This window comes from Oncorhynchus mykiss, chromosome 24 (assembly GCF_057628025.1).
Source record: "Oncorhynchus mykiss isolate SJ-2025 chromosome 24, ASM5762802v1, whole genome shotgun sequence".
In the NCBI taxonomy this organism is placed as follows: domain Eukaryota; kingdom Metazoa; phylum Chordata; class Actinopteri; order Salmoniformes; family Salmonidae; genus Oncorhynchus; species Oncorhynchus mykiss.
Genome location: NC_143045.1, coordinates 30,646,007 through 30,658,888, shown reverse-complemented (window position 1 = coordinate 30,658,888; position 12,882 = coordinate 30,646,007).

Here is a 12,882-nt window from a genome sequence, read left to right as displayed (position 1 = left end):
GAACATTCACTGTCTTCTTGGTGAGTGTAGATTTGGCCTTGTGATTTAGGATTGTCGTCCTGTTGAAAGGTGAATTTATCTCCCGGTGTCTGGTTGAAAGCAGACTGAACCAGGTTTTCCTCTAGGATTTTGCTTAGCACCTTTCCGTTTCTTTTTTATCCTGAAAAACATCCTTAACAATTCAAAGCATACCCATAACATGATGCAGCCACCACTGTCTTTGAAAATATTGGATTTGCCCCAAACATAACACTTTCTATTCAGGAAAAAAAGTGAATTGCTTCCCGAGTGGCGCAGCGGTCTCACTGCATCGCGACCGTGAGACCAATGAGGCAGCGCACAATTGTCCCAGCATAATCCGGGTTAGGGGAGGGATTGGCCAGCCGGGATGTCCTTGTCCCATCTCGCTCTAGCGACTCCTTGTAGCGGGCTGGGTGTATGCACGCTGACTTCGGTCACCAGTTGTACGGTGTTTCCTTTGACACATTGATGCGGCTGGCTTCCGGTTAAGCAAGCAGTGTGTCAAGAAGCAATGCGGCTTGTCAGGGTCACGTATGGTTCTCGACCTTCGCCTTTCCCAGTGTGTAGCGATGGGAGAGGACCATAACTACAAATTGGCTATTATGAATTTGGGGAGAAAAAGGAGTAAAAAGTACAATTAAAAAATAATCATTGTGAATTGCTTTGCCACATTTTTTTTGAAGTATTGCTTTAGTGCCTTGTTGCGAACAGGATTCTTGTTTTGGGATATTTTTTATTCTGTAGAGGCTTCCTTCTTTTCACTCTGTCAATTAGGTTAGTATTGTGGAGTAACTAAAATGCTGTTGTTCCCTCCACAGTTTTCTCCTATCACAGCCATTAAACTATGTAATTGTTTTAAAGTCCCCATTGTCCTCATGGTGAAATCCCTGAGTGGTTTCCTTCCTCTCCGGCAACTGAGTTAAGAAGGACACCCATATCTTTGTAGTGACTGGGTGTTTTGATACACCATCCAAAGTGTAATTAATAACTTCACCATGTTCAATGGGATATTCAATGTCAGCTTTTTTTATTTTGACCAATCTACCAATAGAGGTGCCCTTCTTTGTGAGGCATTGAAAAACCTACCTGGTCTTTGTGGTTGAATCTGTGTTTGAAATTCACTGCTCGACTGAGGGACCTTTCAGATTGTTGTATGTGTTGGGTACAGCGATGAGGTAGTCATTCAAAAATCATGTTAAACACTCATATTGCACACAGAGTTAGTCCATACAACTTATGTAACTTGTTTAGCAAATTTTTACTCCTGAACTTATTTAGGTTAGCCATAACAAAGGGGTTGAATACTTATTTACTCAAGACATCTCAGATTTGTAATTAATTAGTAAACATTTTGAAAAACAGAATTCTACTTTTACTTTATGGTGTATTGTGTATTGCCAGTGACACTAAATCAAAATGCAATGAATTTTAAATGCAGGCTGTAACACAAGAAAATGTGGAAACAGTCAAGGAGTGTGAATACTTTCTGAAGGCTCTGTAATGTGAATGCACCACCATGTAAGGGTACAGCTGGTTCCATGGCACCCGCCGCCCTAGCTTTACCCAGTCCCACTCTCATGTCCTCTCTACTGTCATTAGGCACTAGGCATTTGATTTTTTATTTTCTAATGCGGTGTATGATTGTATCTTAATTTGGTTAGTGTTTAATCTAATAAGCATTCTATCAGTACTGTAATTAAGTGATTAGAGAGCATGGAGGCACAGGGTGAGAATTCCCCACACACACATGAATTGTTAGGACATTGGGATACTGATAGTTAGGGGTACACATATGCACATGTTAGGACATTGGGATACTGATAGGTAGGGGTACACATATGCACATGTTAGGACATTGGGATACTGATAGGTAGGGGTACACATATGCACATGTTAGGACATTGGGATACTGATAGGTAGGGGTACACACATTACAGAGCCTTTAGAGAGTATTCACACCGCTTTACTTTTGCCACATTTTGTTGTGTTACATATCAAATTAAAAGTTCATGTCTTGAATTTATAATTATTCAACCCATTTGTTATGGCAAGCATAAATACGTTCACGAGTATGGTGAAGTTATTCATTTTGATTTGGATGGTGTATAAACACACCCAGTCACTACAAAAATGCATGTGTCCTTCTCAACTCTGTTGTCGGAGAGGAAAAAAACTGCTCAGGGATTTCACCGTGAGGCCAATGGTGATTTTACAAAGTCACAGCGTTTAATGGCTGTGATTTTAGTTTTTTTTTTATTTGTCTTCCCAGCTCAAAGTTATTAGCATTGGTAACTTTGTTTGCTTGTTTTCTAATCGTCAAGGCTTTCACAGGGAGATGAAATTATAGGTTGCGAACCAACCAGTCGAGAAGTGATTGTGAAATGAAGCATAGGTAGAGTTTTTTTTCCAAAGTTATAGAGAGAAGTAGCTCTATAAACTCTACTTCATACTGTAGAGATGTGACTCTGTATAAACAAGTCGCTCACTGTGGTATGTAGAGTGCTACTCTAAATTTACACTAAAGAGGTGTGGGATCCAACTAGTTTTTGTGAAGTTACCGTTATACACTTGCAAGACGTTGCTCCCTGTGGTACTGAAATACACTATGGTACAATTGTAGAGAGGGATACAGTAATATTGTAGTACCAGGATATACTATAGTATAGTGCTATAGGTATAATACTGTAGTACAGAGATACTGTATACTATAGTACAGTTCTAGATAGGTACAATAGTGCAGTACAGAGATATACTGTACTATAGTACAGTTCTAGAGAGGTATACTACTGTAGTAAAGAGTTAAACTATAGTACCGTTCTAGAGAAGTATATTAATGTAATACAGAGATATACTATAGTACAGTTCTAGAGGTATAATACTGTAGTACAGAGATATACAATAGTACAGTTCTAGAGGTATAATACTGTAGTACAGAGATATACTATAGTACAGTTCTAGAGGTATTTAACTGTAGTACAGAGATGTATGACTCAGTGTTGTGTTCAGAAGGAATAGAAGACATAGGGAGCTCCCTACACAGCCAGGACAGATGCATCTAGTTGTCTTTAATCTACCTGTCATTCTCCTGCTCTCAGGTACAAATCTGTTCTTCTTCTCCTCTTTCTGTTTCCTGTAATTCTCCCCCTAAAGTCTTGACAGGTCCTGAAGTATGGGGCTCATACACAGAGTTAGGTTTGAATTATCGTGCTTTTCTCCACCAAACACCTTCAAATCCTGATTGATTTACCCTGGTTGTTGGATCAGGATTACAAACATGGTGACGTAATGTTCATTGCTCATCCAAAGCCATGTACACGCAGCGCAAATGTTAACTAGTTTGCTTCTGGGTTTTTCCAGTGCAGCTTAAATGTCAGGGAGTTACCACGCACACACACGCACTTACACGGAGAGGAGAGTTATCCGGCTGAGGTTTGAGTTGTGTAGACATCCTAATTGCGTTCCTGCTTTGGCGGGAACAAAAAGTAATTAGAGCCGGCATGCACTGAGGTGTTGCTGGAATTCTAACATGGAGCTTTCAATATCTCTCTCTCTCTCTCCATCTTTCTCTCCCCGATCTCTCTCTCTCTTTCTCTCTCTCCCTGCATTTGCCTTTATACTCAGTTTTTTCTCTGTCCCTCTCATCCCTAATTCAATATCATTTTCACTTGTTCTTTCTCTCCCTTCTTCCCTCTTTCTAACACTGTCTTTTGTTCTCTCTCTCTCTCTCTCTCCCTTCTCTCCCTCCCACCTTCTCTCCATTTGCCCTCTTCTCTCTCAACCCATTCCTATCTCTCTCTATCCCTCCCTCCACCTCTCAAACAAGGCAGCAAAATCCTCCCAGGCTTTAATGAGACATCAGTGTATTCCAAAACTTTGCTACATTCAGATGGCTCCTTCCTACTTTCCTGCAGTCCATACTATGTATAGCCTGGTAAACCATGCTGTGCAGCATTGTCTGGTTAAACCAGGCTACACTATGGACTCCATTAGAGCCTAATTTTCTCAGGGGGGAAACCGGCGACCAACAAAATTACACTAATGGAAATTGTCAGAGTGTGACAGGGCAGACTCACACAAGCTTTTAGTCAAATAAATGAGTGTCCAGACTGGGAAGGAGCAACACTTCAATAGAGTACAGGCTTAACTGAATGTCAACGAAGATTGAATGCAATATGGAATTTTATTGAATAGTTGTGGGTATTTCCTCGTCTCTGAGAAAAGATTCTGATGACGGGTGTCTGATCCAATGCCAAGTGTAACAATGAGTGACATCCACTGCTATATGCATGAGTGTAATTTCACATTCGCCAACAAAGTTAGCTGTTGGTAGCTATGGTAAAGGGACCATAGCTGAGAGGATGGCAAATGGATTGGGCCTAAAATATGAGGTGTAGCAGAGCATGACCAGTGATCTAGATGCTTTAGAGTGAGGGTGGAATTATACCTATTGTGTTTGCGGTGGTTTCAGCTCCAGTTCTGAATGAGAGACCGACCAGTGTAGTGTAGAGGGGAAAGAGAGCTCCTTTTTATTAATTGAGAAAGGAGAAAAGTGAAACAGATGATGGTGGAATAGGATGGAAGAGAAGCAAATGATGAAGAGCAGAGCCGGGTCGAGCGTGCCGGTCAAATAAAACGTGCAAAAATTATTCTACCGCATTCTACCGAGCGTTATAGGGAAATAATGCACGCTCCAGAATACCCTTCAAGCCAATCAGAAAGGAGTATTCAACAATGGCATGGTATAAATAATCGTAAAGCCTGAGAAGGGATTGAGAGAAAGTGTGAGCTATTTTGATAGTACCCCAGGAACCCGATTTAAGAGTGAGGCTAGTGATTTGGGTGACAAGACCAGGTCAGAAAATTACATGAGGGAATAAGGAGTTGTGAACGCACCATTAGAAGGAAACAATGGCAAACCAGTAAGAAGACAGCCTCGCGGAGATGACAATGTGAAGGGAAACAGTCTTGTCTGAGGCAGCGATCCTATGCTGGAGAATAGGAAGAGATTAAAACGCTTGTGTTGCAATGAAGGATGTCATGCTGATTGGTGGGTGGCAGGGTAGCCTAGTGGTTAGAGTGTTGGACTAGTAACTGGAAGGTTGCAAGTTCAAACCCCTGAACTGACAAGGTGCAAATCTGTCGTTCTGCCCCTGAACAGGCAGTTAACCCACTGTTCCTAGGCCGTCATTGAAAATAAGAATTTGTTCTTAACTGACTTGCCTAGTAAAATAAAAAAAAATGGAATGTGAAAAAGCTGGAAGGAGACAAAGCATGTAATAGTCCCTGAAATGTTATTTGCCTAGGTTTCAAGAGGTGCATAGCAAGATCAGTCATTTTAACAATTGATTACCATACTTTCTATGGTCATGTTGCACAGTGCCTGATCCCGTTATGTGTTAGACAGTTGGCCTCTGAGTACAGGTTTATACTATGGATGCTTCCCATTTGCATATTTTTGGTGGTGAGTTAGTTAACACATTAAGTTGGGAACTCTGTAGTAGGTTTCAACATGCTGTTGAGGCCCACTACAGAGTTCCCAACTTAATGTGTTAACTAACTCACCACCAAAAATATGCAAATGGGAAGCATCCATAGTATAAACCTGTACTCAGAGGCCAACTGTCTAACACATAACGGGATCAGGCACTGTGCAACATGACCATAGAAAGTATGGTAATCAATTGTTAAAATGACTGATCTTGCTATGCACCTCTTGAGAAATAGGCTATGATTATGTAAGCTGTCTTAATGTCAATATGAATGACTTGTTTACAGACATTAGGAAACATGTTGTCTCTGACAATCCACAATTGCTGGCGATAGATTGTCAGCGAGGCCGTTCAATGAGCTTTCTAGGGGTCACCTTAGTCCGAGTCCACTCCTACGCCACCAGTTAGCTGAAAACTGCACAACAGTAAGACCACACACCAGTATTCCATAGGGGGAGCCACTACCAGCAGCATATCTGTTTCCTTGTTCTTGTAGAGGATCGCTATATTTGGAATGGACTCTGTGCGTTCCCTGCAAAAAAAAAAACGTTTAGCAAACAGTTATATTAAAATATGTATTATGTTGTTGCTATTGCCCGCTTGACACTGTTGATTGTTAATGGCATTTACTGCAGCATGAACAGAAGGTAGCTTTACTGTTGAGAGTGGCGAAGCACTTAAATATGAACAAATATGAATCATTTTTAATGTTTAGACAATATTTTTCATACATCATGAATAAATACAGGTTGATACTTCTATTGTTACGTATGGGACTTTTATTTCAAACATTTCATAAATGCTTTGACCCGGAAGTACTTTTTTAGTGTTCCTGACGAGACGCTGATGGGAAACACAATCTGAAACTTATTGTAGTTTTAAGAAAGTTCTGATGAATAGTCAATGGTGATTATTTCAGCTGCTAAACATTACATTCATGATACTGAATATGAAACCCAGATGTACAGAATGCCCATGCGGTAGAGTGTACCCCCTGAATAATAACGTTTGTATTTACAATAAATCTGACCAGATCTGATAACTGAAATTAATGATAACATTATATATCAGAAATGGGCAACTTTAAATGGGGGTGGGGTCCACAAAAAATCTGAACTTATCATGAGGGGCCACAGTTGCTTGCGTACCCACATCCAGGTTTTAAAGACTGATAGCTGCCAGCGCTGGGTCCTTGGGCCATGCGAGAGGGCTCTGGGTGGAGGAGGCCGCATGCAGCTTAGGGAGTGGAGGAAGAGGGACCAGACTGGTCAGACACGCCCATGCCTCGCAGCTTGGAATATTCCCCCTTTGCTGGCGTAGCTGATTCTTGGGAAAAACAACCTCTGGCAATGCAGAGATGAGCAGAGTACATTCGTAGCCAGTTCAGAGGAGTTCATGGCTGGACATTTCTGGAACCACTGTGAATTCCCTTCGGCCAGGATTCCCAGAATTTGAGCAATGGAAAATGGCCACTTACCTAATGTGATTCTCTAACTTCTTCTCGGGGAAACCTAGTCGTGGAGGATTCACCTGGAAACTGGGAGTGGGTGTAGATCGATCACTGGAACGAGGGACATAGCCTCTGCCTCAGAGAAGATTACGCCATCTGACATGACTTAAATGGAGACCGTTGTTGGAAGACTGTTGCTGCAAAAAAATATCTATAGTTCTCCTTTTTGTGACTCCTATCTTTGGCTGAAATGTTTTTTCTACTTTCGGTGATCTAACATAATCATGTTGTGCTTTAGCTGTAAAGCATTTTTTAAATCGGAAATGATTGGTAGATTAACAAGATGTTTATCTTTCATTTGCTGTGTTGGACTTGTTAATGTGTGAAAGTTACATATTTCTAAAATATTTTAGAATTTCGCACACTGCCTTTTCAGCGGAATGTTGTCGAGGTGTTCCGCTAGCGGAACCCCTGCGCTCAAAATTAACTAGCCTCCAGACAAGCTTCAGTGCCATACAACTCTCCTTCCGTGGCCTCCAACTGCTCTTAAATGCAAGTAAAACTAAATGCATGCTCTTCAACCAATCGCTGCCCGCACCTGCCTGACTTAGAATATGTGGACAACTACAAATACCTAGGTGTCTGGCCTGACTGTAACCTCTCTTTTCAGACTCACATTAAGCGTCTCCAATCCAAAATTAAATCTAGAATCGGCTTCCTATTTCGCAACAATGCATCCTTCACTCATGCGGCCAAACATACCCTCGTAAAACTCAACTAGCCTACCTGGTTAAATAAAGGTGAAATACAAAAAATAAAAGTGATAGTGTGCCTACTAGATAAATTTTAAAAATGACAATCCATTCAGACCAGCCTTCCTGATTGAACCTCCCAGGAGGTAGAGTACAGTATGCAGGACTAAGACAGGTGCTGGGTTCAGGACTACAAATCTACAAAAACCCCTAGACAAGACAAAACACATAAATCACCCATATCACAGGGCGTGACAGCAGTGCTAGGACAGGTGCTGGGTTCTGGACTACACTAGATACAGGAGCTACAGTACAGTATGCAGTGATGGGATAAGAGGTTGGTTGTTACAGTACAATATGCAGTGCTGGGATAAGAGGTTGGATGTTACAGTGCTGGGATAAGAGGTTGGTTGTTACAGTGCTGGGATAAGAGGTTGGTTGTTACAGTACAGTATGCAGTGCTGGGATAAGAGGTTGGTTGTTACAGTACAGTATGCAGTGCTGGGATAAGAGGGGGGTTGTTACAGTGCAATATGCAGTGCTGGGGTAAGAGGTTGGTTGTTATAGTACAGAATGCAGTGCTGGGTTGTTACAGTACAGTATGCAGTGCTGGGATAAGAGGGTGGTTGTTACAGTACAGTATGCAGTGCTGGGATAAGAGGTTGGTTGTTACAGTGCAATATGCAGTGCTGGGATAAGAGGATGGTTGTTACAGTGCTGGGATAAGAGGTTGGTTGTTACAGTGCTGGGATAAGAGGTTGGTTGTTACAGTACAGAATGCAGTACTGGGTTGTTACAGTACAGTATGCAGTGCTGGGATAAGAGGTTGGCTGTTACAGTGCAATATGCAGTGCTGGGATAAGAGGTTGGATGTTACAGTGCTGGGATAAGAGCTTGGTTGTTACAGTGCTGGGATAAGAGGTTGGTTGTTACATTACAGTATGCAGTGCTGGGATAAGAGGTTGGATGTTACAGTGCTGGGATAAGAGGTTGGTTGTTACAGTGCTGGGATAAGAGGTTGGTTGTTACATTACAGTATGCAGTGCTGGGATAAGAGGTTGGATGTTACAGTGCTGGGATAAGAGGTTGGTTGTTACAGTGCTGGGATAAGAGATTGGTTGTTACAGTAGAGTATGCAGTGCTGGGATAAGAGGTTGGTTGTTACAGTACAGTATGCAGTTCTGGGATAAGAGGTTGGTTGTTACAGTACAGTATGCAGTGCTGGGTGAGGTTGGTTGTTATAGTACAGTATGCAGTGCTGGGTTAAGAGGTTGGTTGTTACAGTGTGGTATGCAGTGCTGGGATAAGAGGTTGGTTGTTACAGTGTGGTATGCAGTGCTGGGATAAGAGGTTGGTTGTTGCAGTGCTGGGATAAGAGGTTGGATGTTACAGTGCTGGGATAAGAGGTTGGTTGTTACAGTGTAATATGCAGTGCTGGGATAAGAGGATGGTTGTTACAGTGCAATATGCAGTGCTGGGATAAGAGGTTGGTTGTTACAGTGCGGTATGCAGTGCTGGGATAAGAGGTTACATTTCCGTTCAGTAGGGGTGCAAGTTTAAAGTGGGCTGCTGTAGATGCAGAGGTTTCACATGCAGTTGAAGGAGATTAGGCCTTGATCTTTACTGTGCACGTTTGATGGAGGTTCTGTCCAGAAGAGCAAGTTGTTAGTACGTTGAAAGATAGATAAATGAAAAGCTTGGCCACGACACCATGCTTTAGTGTGAAGGAGATGAGAAAAAGATGGAGCGAGAGATAATTGGAAATGAGAGACGGAGGTGAAGGAAACTATGTGAGAGAGTAAGAGATGGAAAGAATGAGAGGATGATTTGGGGCCTGGAGGGAGAATATAATATATAACATTTGGGAAATGGGGAGAGAGGATGAGAAGGAGAGGGAGGGGAGTGTTATAGAAGAGCGAGAGTTTAAAGGTTCAGAAGCAATACTCGATGAGAAATTAAAGGTGGGACGGATTAGGAAAAGAGGATGGTGGGAGAGAAGGAGAGGGGGTCTTGACAGAATACTGGCAGATTGGGCAGAGAGAGTGATTGGAGAAATTTGGAGAGGAAGTAAAAATTATAATTTCTCTCTCTTTAATTATTAAATGAGAAGTTTGCTGTGGTCTGACACATAATCTTTCACTGAAATGTTCCTCTCTCACACTTCAAGGACGGCCATTTTGATAAACATATGGGCCCAAGTTAGATGGACATGAGAACAAAACGAACAAGAGAGTTGCTTTATAAAAAAAATAACAGTTTGAAGTCTAGACATGAATATTTATCACCTCTGCTGTCTGTCTGTCTGTCTGCCTCCTAGTGCGGTCTGGGCTGGAGCCTAATGTATAGTTTGGCCCAGAGCCGGGGACACTGTTGTCCTGTGATTGGAGTGATGGCGCAGCAGGAGACAGAGTACAGAGGACATGCCCCAGTATGAGCTCTGCACAGGTCACTGTTTCAATACCACAGCCCCCCCCCCCCCCTCCCCCCCCCACACACACACGCACAGAGATTGCTATCAATCAAACTGCCCAGTGTTTCAAATAATATTTGAGAGTTTGCCAGTTGTGTTTGCTGTTCTGTCAGTCCGACAGACACCCCTCTGGCTCACAAAGAGTCTCTGAACTCCAAATCACTTCCTTCATGCATTGTTCTTTGAAAATCTATTCAAATTCAAAGTAATGAATGTGTCTGGTTCAACTTTGGCTTTCACACTATGTTAGAATGAGATAGCAATCACCACTCAAGACTGTAGGTAAGTACACAGTAATGAATGTGTCTTTCACACTATGATAGAATGAGATAGCAATCACCACTCAAGACTGTAGGTAAGTACACAGACATTCCAATTCCTGGGTGAGCCAGTGAGCAAGCCATAGAGCAGGTCACCTTTTTCCGAGCTCCTGCTGAAATTGTGTTTATTCAATACTTTCTTTGCTCTTTGACTCAAAAAGAACTAGAAAACAAAGTCTTTGAATGACGTGATTTACTATTTTTGTTTTAATGCGTAAATGGTGCTCAACCTGCAAAAGTTTAAGTTCAGCGGAGTCACTGACAAAAAAGAAAACACAAGGTCGAGATGAGGAGCTCGAGTTCTTCATGTGGGAGCAGACCTTCAACTGGTCTTCCCGAGATCCAGGTTCTACTAAAGATATTTGGTAATATACAGGATCTTGAACGCTGGGATTTACTTTCTCTTTCTTTGGGCAGTAGAATTAACACTGTTAAAATGAATGTATTACTTAAGTTTTTATACTTATTTCAATGTATTCCTATCTTTCTGACAAAATATTTTTTGAACTTAATAGATAAACCGATACCTGCTTTTATCTGGAACAAGAAAAACCCTCGGATACGTGAGAGTATTGCAGAGATCTCACCCCCAGGTTGGTCTAGCACTTTCAAACTTTCAATATTATTACTGGGCAGCTAATATGAGAATCGTTCTATATTGGATGACAGAAATCCCTGATGTTACAGGCCAGAAATGTTTGACCTTGGAGATCTTATCCTGTGGCCTCACGTCCTTAGCTCTGTTCTAAACTTGCATTGGCTGAGCCTGTTTCCAAATACACTAAAAACCCTATTGTGAAACATTCTCTAACAATCGGGAAACAGTTCAGGCGAACGTTTGGTCTCAGTGAATTTTTTACTTCTGCCCCATTATTAAAGAACCATACATTTTCTCCATCATTATTAGACCGGGTGTTTTAAATCTGGTCTGGAAAAGGGATCTCCTCAATGAACAACTTGTACACATATGTATTTTGCATCTTTTGAACAGTTAGTACAATAGTTCAATATTCTTAGATCCCAGAAACTTGGCAGGGTATGCTTCAGAGAATACATTATTCATCTCTGTGTCTAAGACATGCTGTAATTCAATTTAAAATAGTTCATTGGCTGCATTGGTCAAATGAGAAATAATCCAAGATTAGACCAGAAATAGATTCTTCTTGTGAACGATGTAAGCAGGCTCCTGCTAATTTATTACACCTTTTAGACATGCCCGAAATTGACATATTTCTGGATATCAATTTTTGAGACGTTTTCTAAAATACTGGAGAGACCTATAGAACCTTCTGCCTTTATTACATAATTCGGAGTGACCTAACCAGTTCTATAGAGTGACACCACAGGAGGCCCCTCTAACCAGTTCTATAGAGTGACACCACAGGAGGCCCCTCTAACCAGTTCTATAGAGTGACACCACAGGAGGCCCCTCTAACCAGTTCTATAGAGTGACACCACAGGAGGCCCCTCTAACCAGTTCTATAGAGTGACACCACAGGAGGCCCCTCTAACCAGTTCTATAGAGTGGCATTTGATTTGGTAGGGGATCCGTGTGTGTTCTGTTAGAGCAGTGGTTCCCAAACTTTTTATAGTCCCGTACCCCTTCAAACATTCAAACTCCAGCTGCGTACCCCCTCTAGCACCAGGGTCAGTGCACTCTCAAATTTTTGTTTTTTTGCCATCATTGTAAGCCTGCCACACACACACTATACGATACATTTATTAAACATAAGAATTAGTGTGAGTTGGTCACAACCCGGCTCATGGGAAGTGACAAAGAGCTCTTATAGGACGAGGCACAAATAATAATATAATAATAGTCAATCATTTTGCTCTTTATTTAGCCATCTTACATATAAAATCATATTTGTTCATAAAAAAATGTGAATAACTCACTACAGGTCAATGAGAAGGGTGTGCTTGAAAGGATTCACATAACTCTGCGATGTTGGGTTGAATTGGAGAGAGTCTCAGTCTTCAATCATTTTCCACACACAGTCTGTGGCTATATTTAGTTTTCAAGCTAGTGAGGGCTGAGAATCCTCTCTCACATAGGTACGTGGTTGCGAAGGGAATCAGTGTCTTAACAGCGCAATTTGCCAAGGCAGGATACTCTGAGCGCAGCCTTATCCAGAAATCTGGCAGTGGCTTCTGATTCAATTCAATTTTCACAGAACCGCTTGTTGCAATTTCGATGAGGCTCTCTTGTTCAGATATCGGTAAGTGCACTGAAGGCAGGGCATGAAAGTGCCTGCGTATTTGCACACCCATCTCGCTTAGGTGCTTCGCTATATCACATTTGACGTTGTCCGTGAGCTTGAGTTCATTTGCACACAAAAAAATCATACAACAATGGAAAGACCTGTGTGCTGTCCTTGTT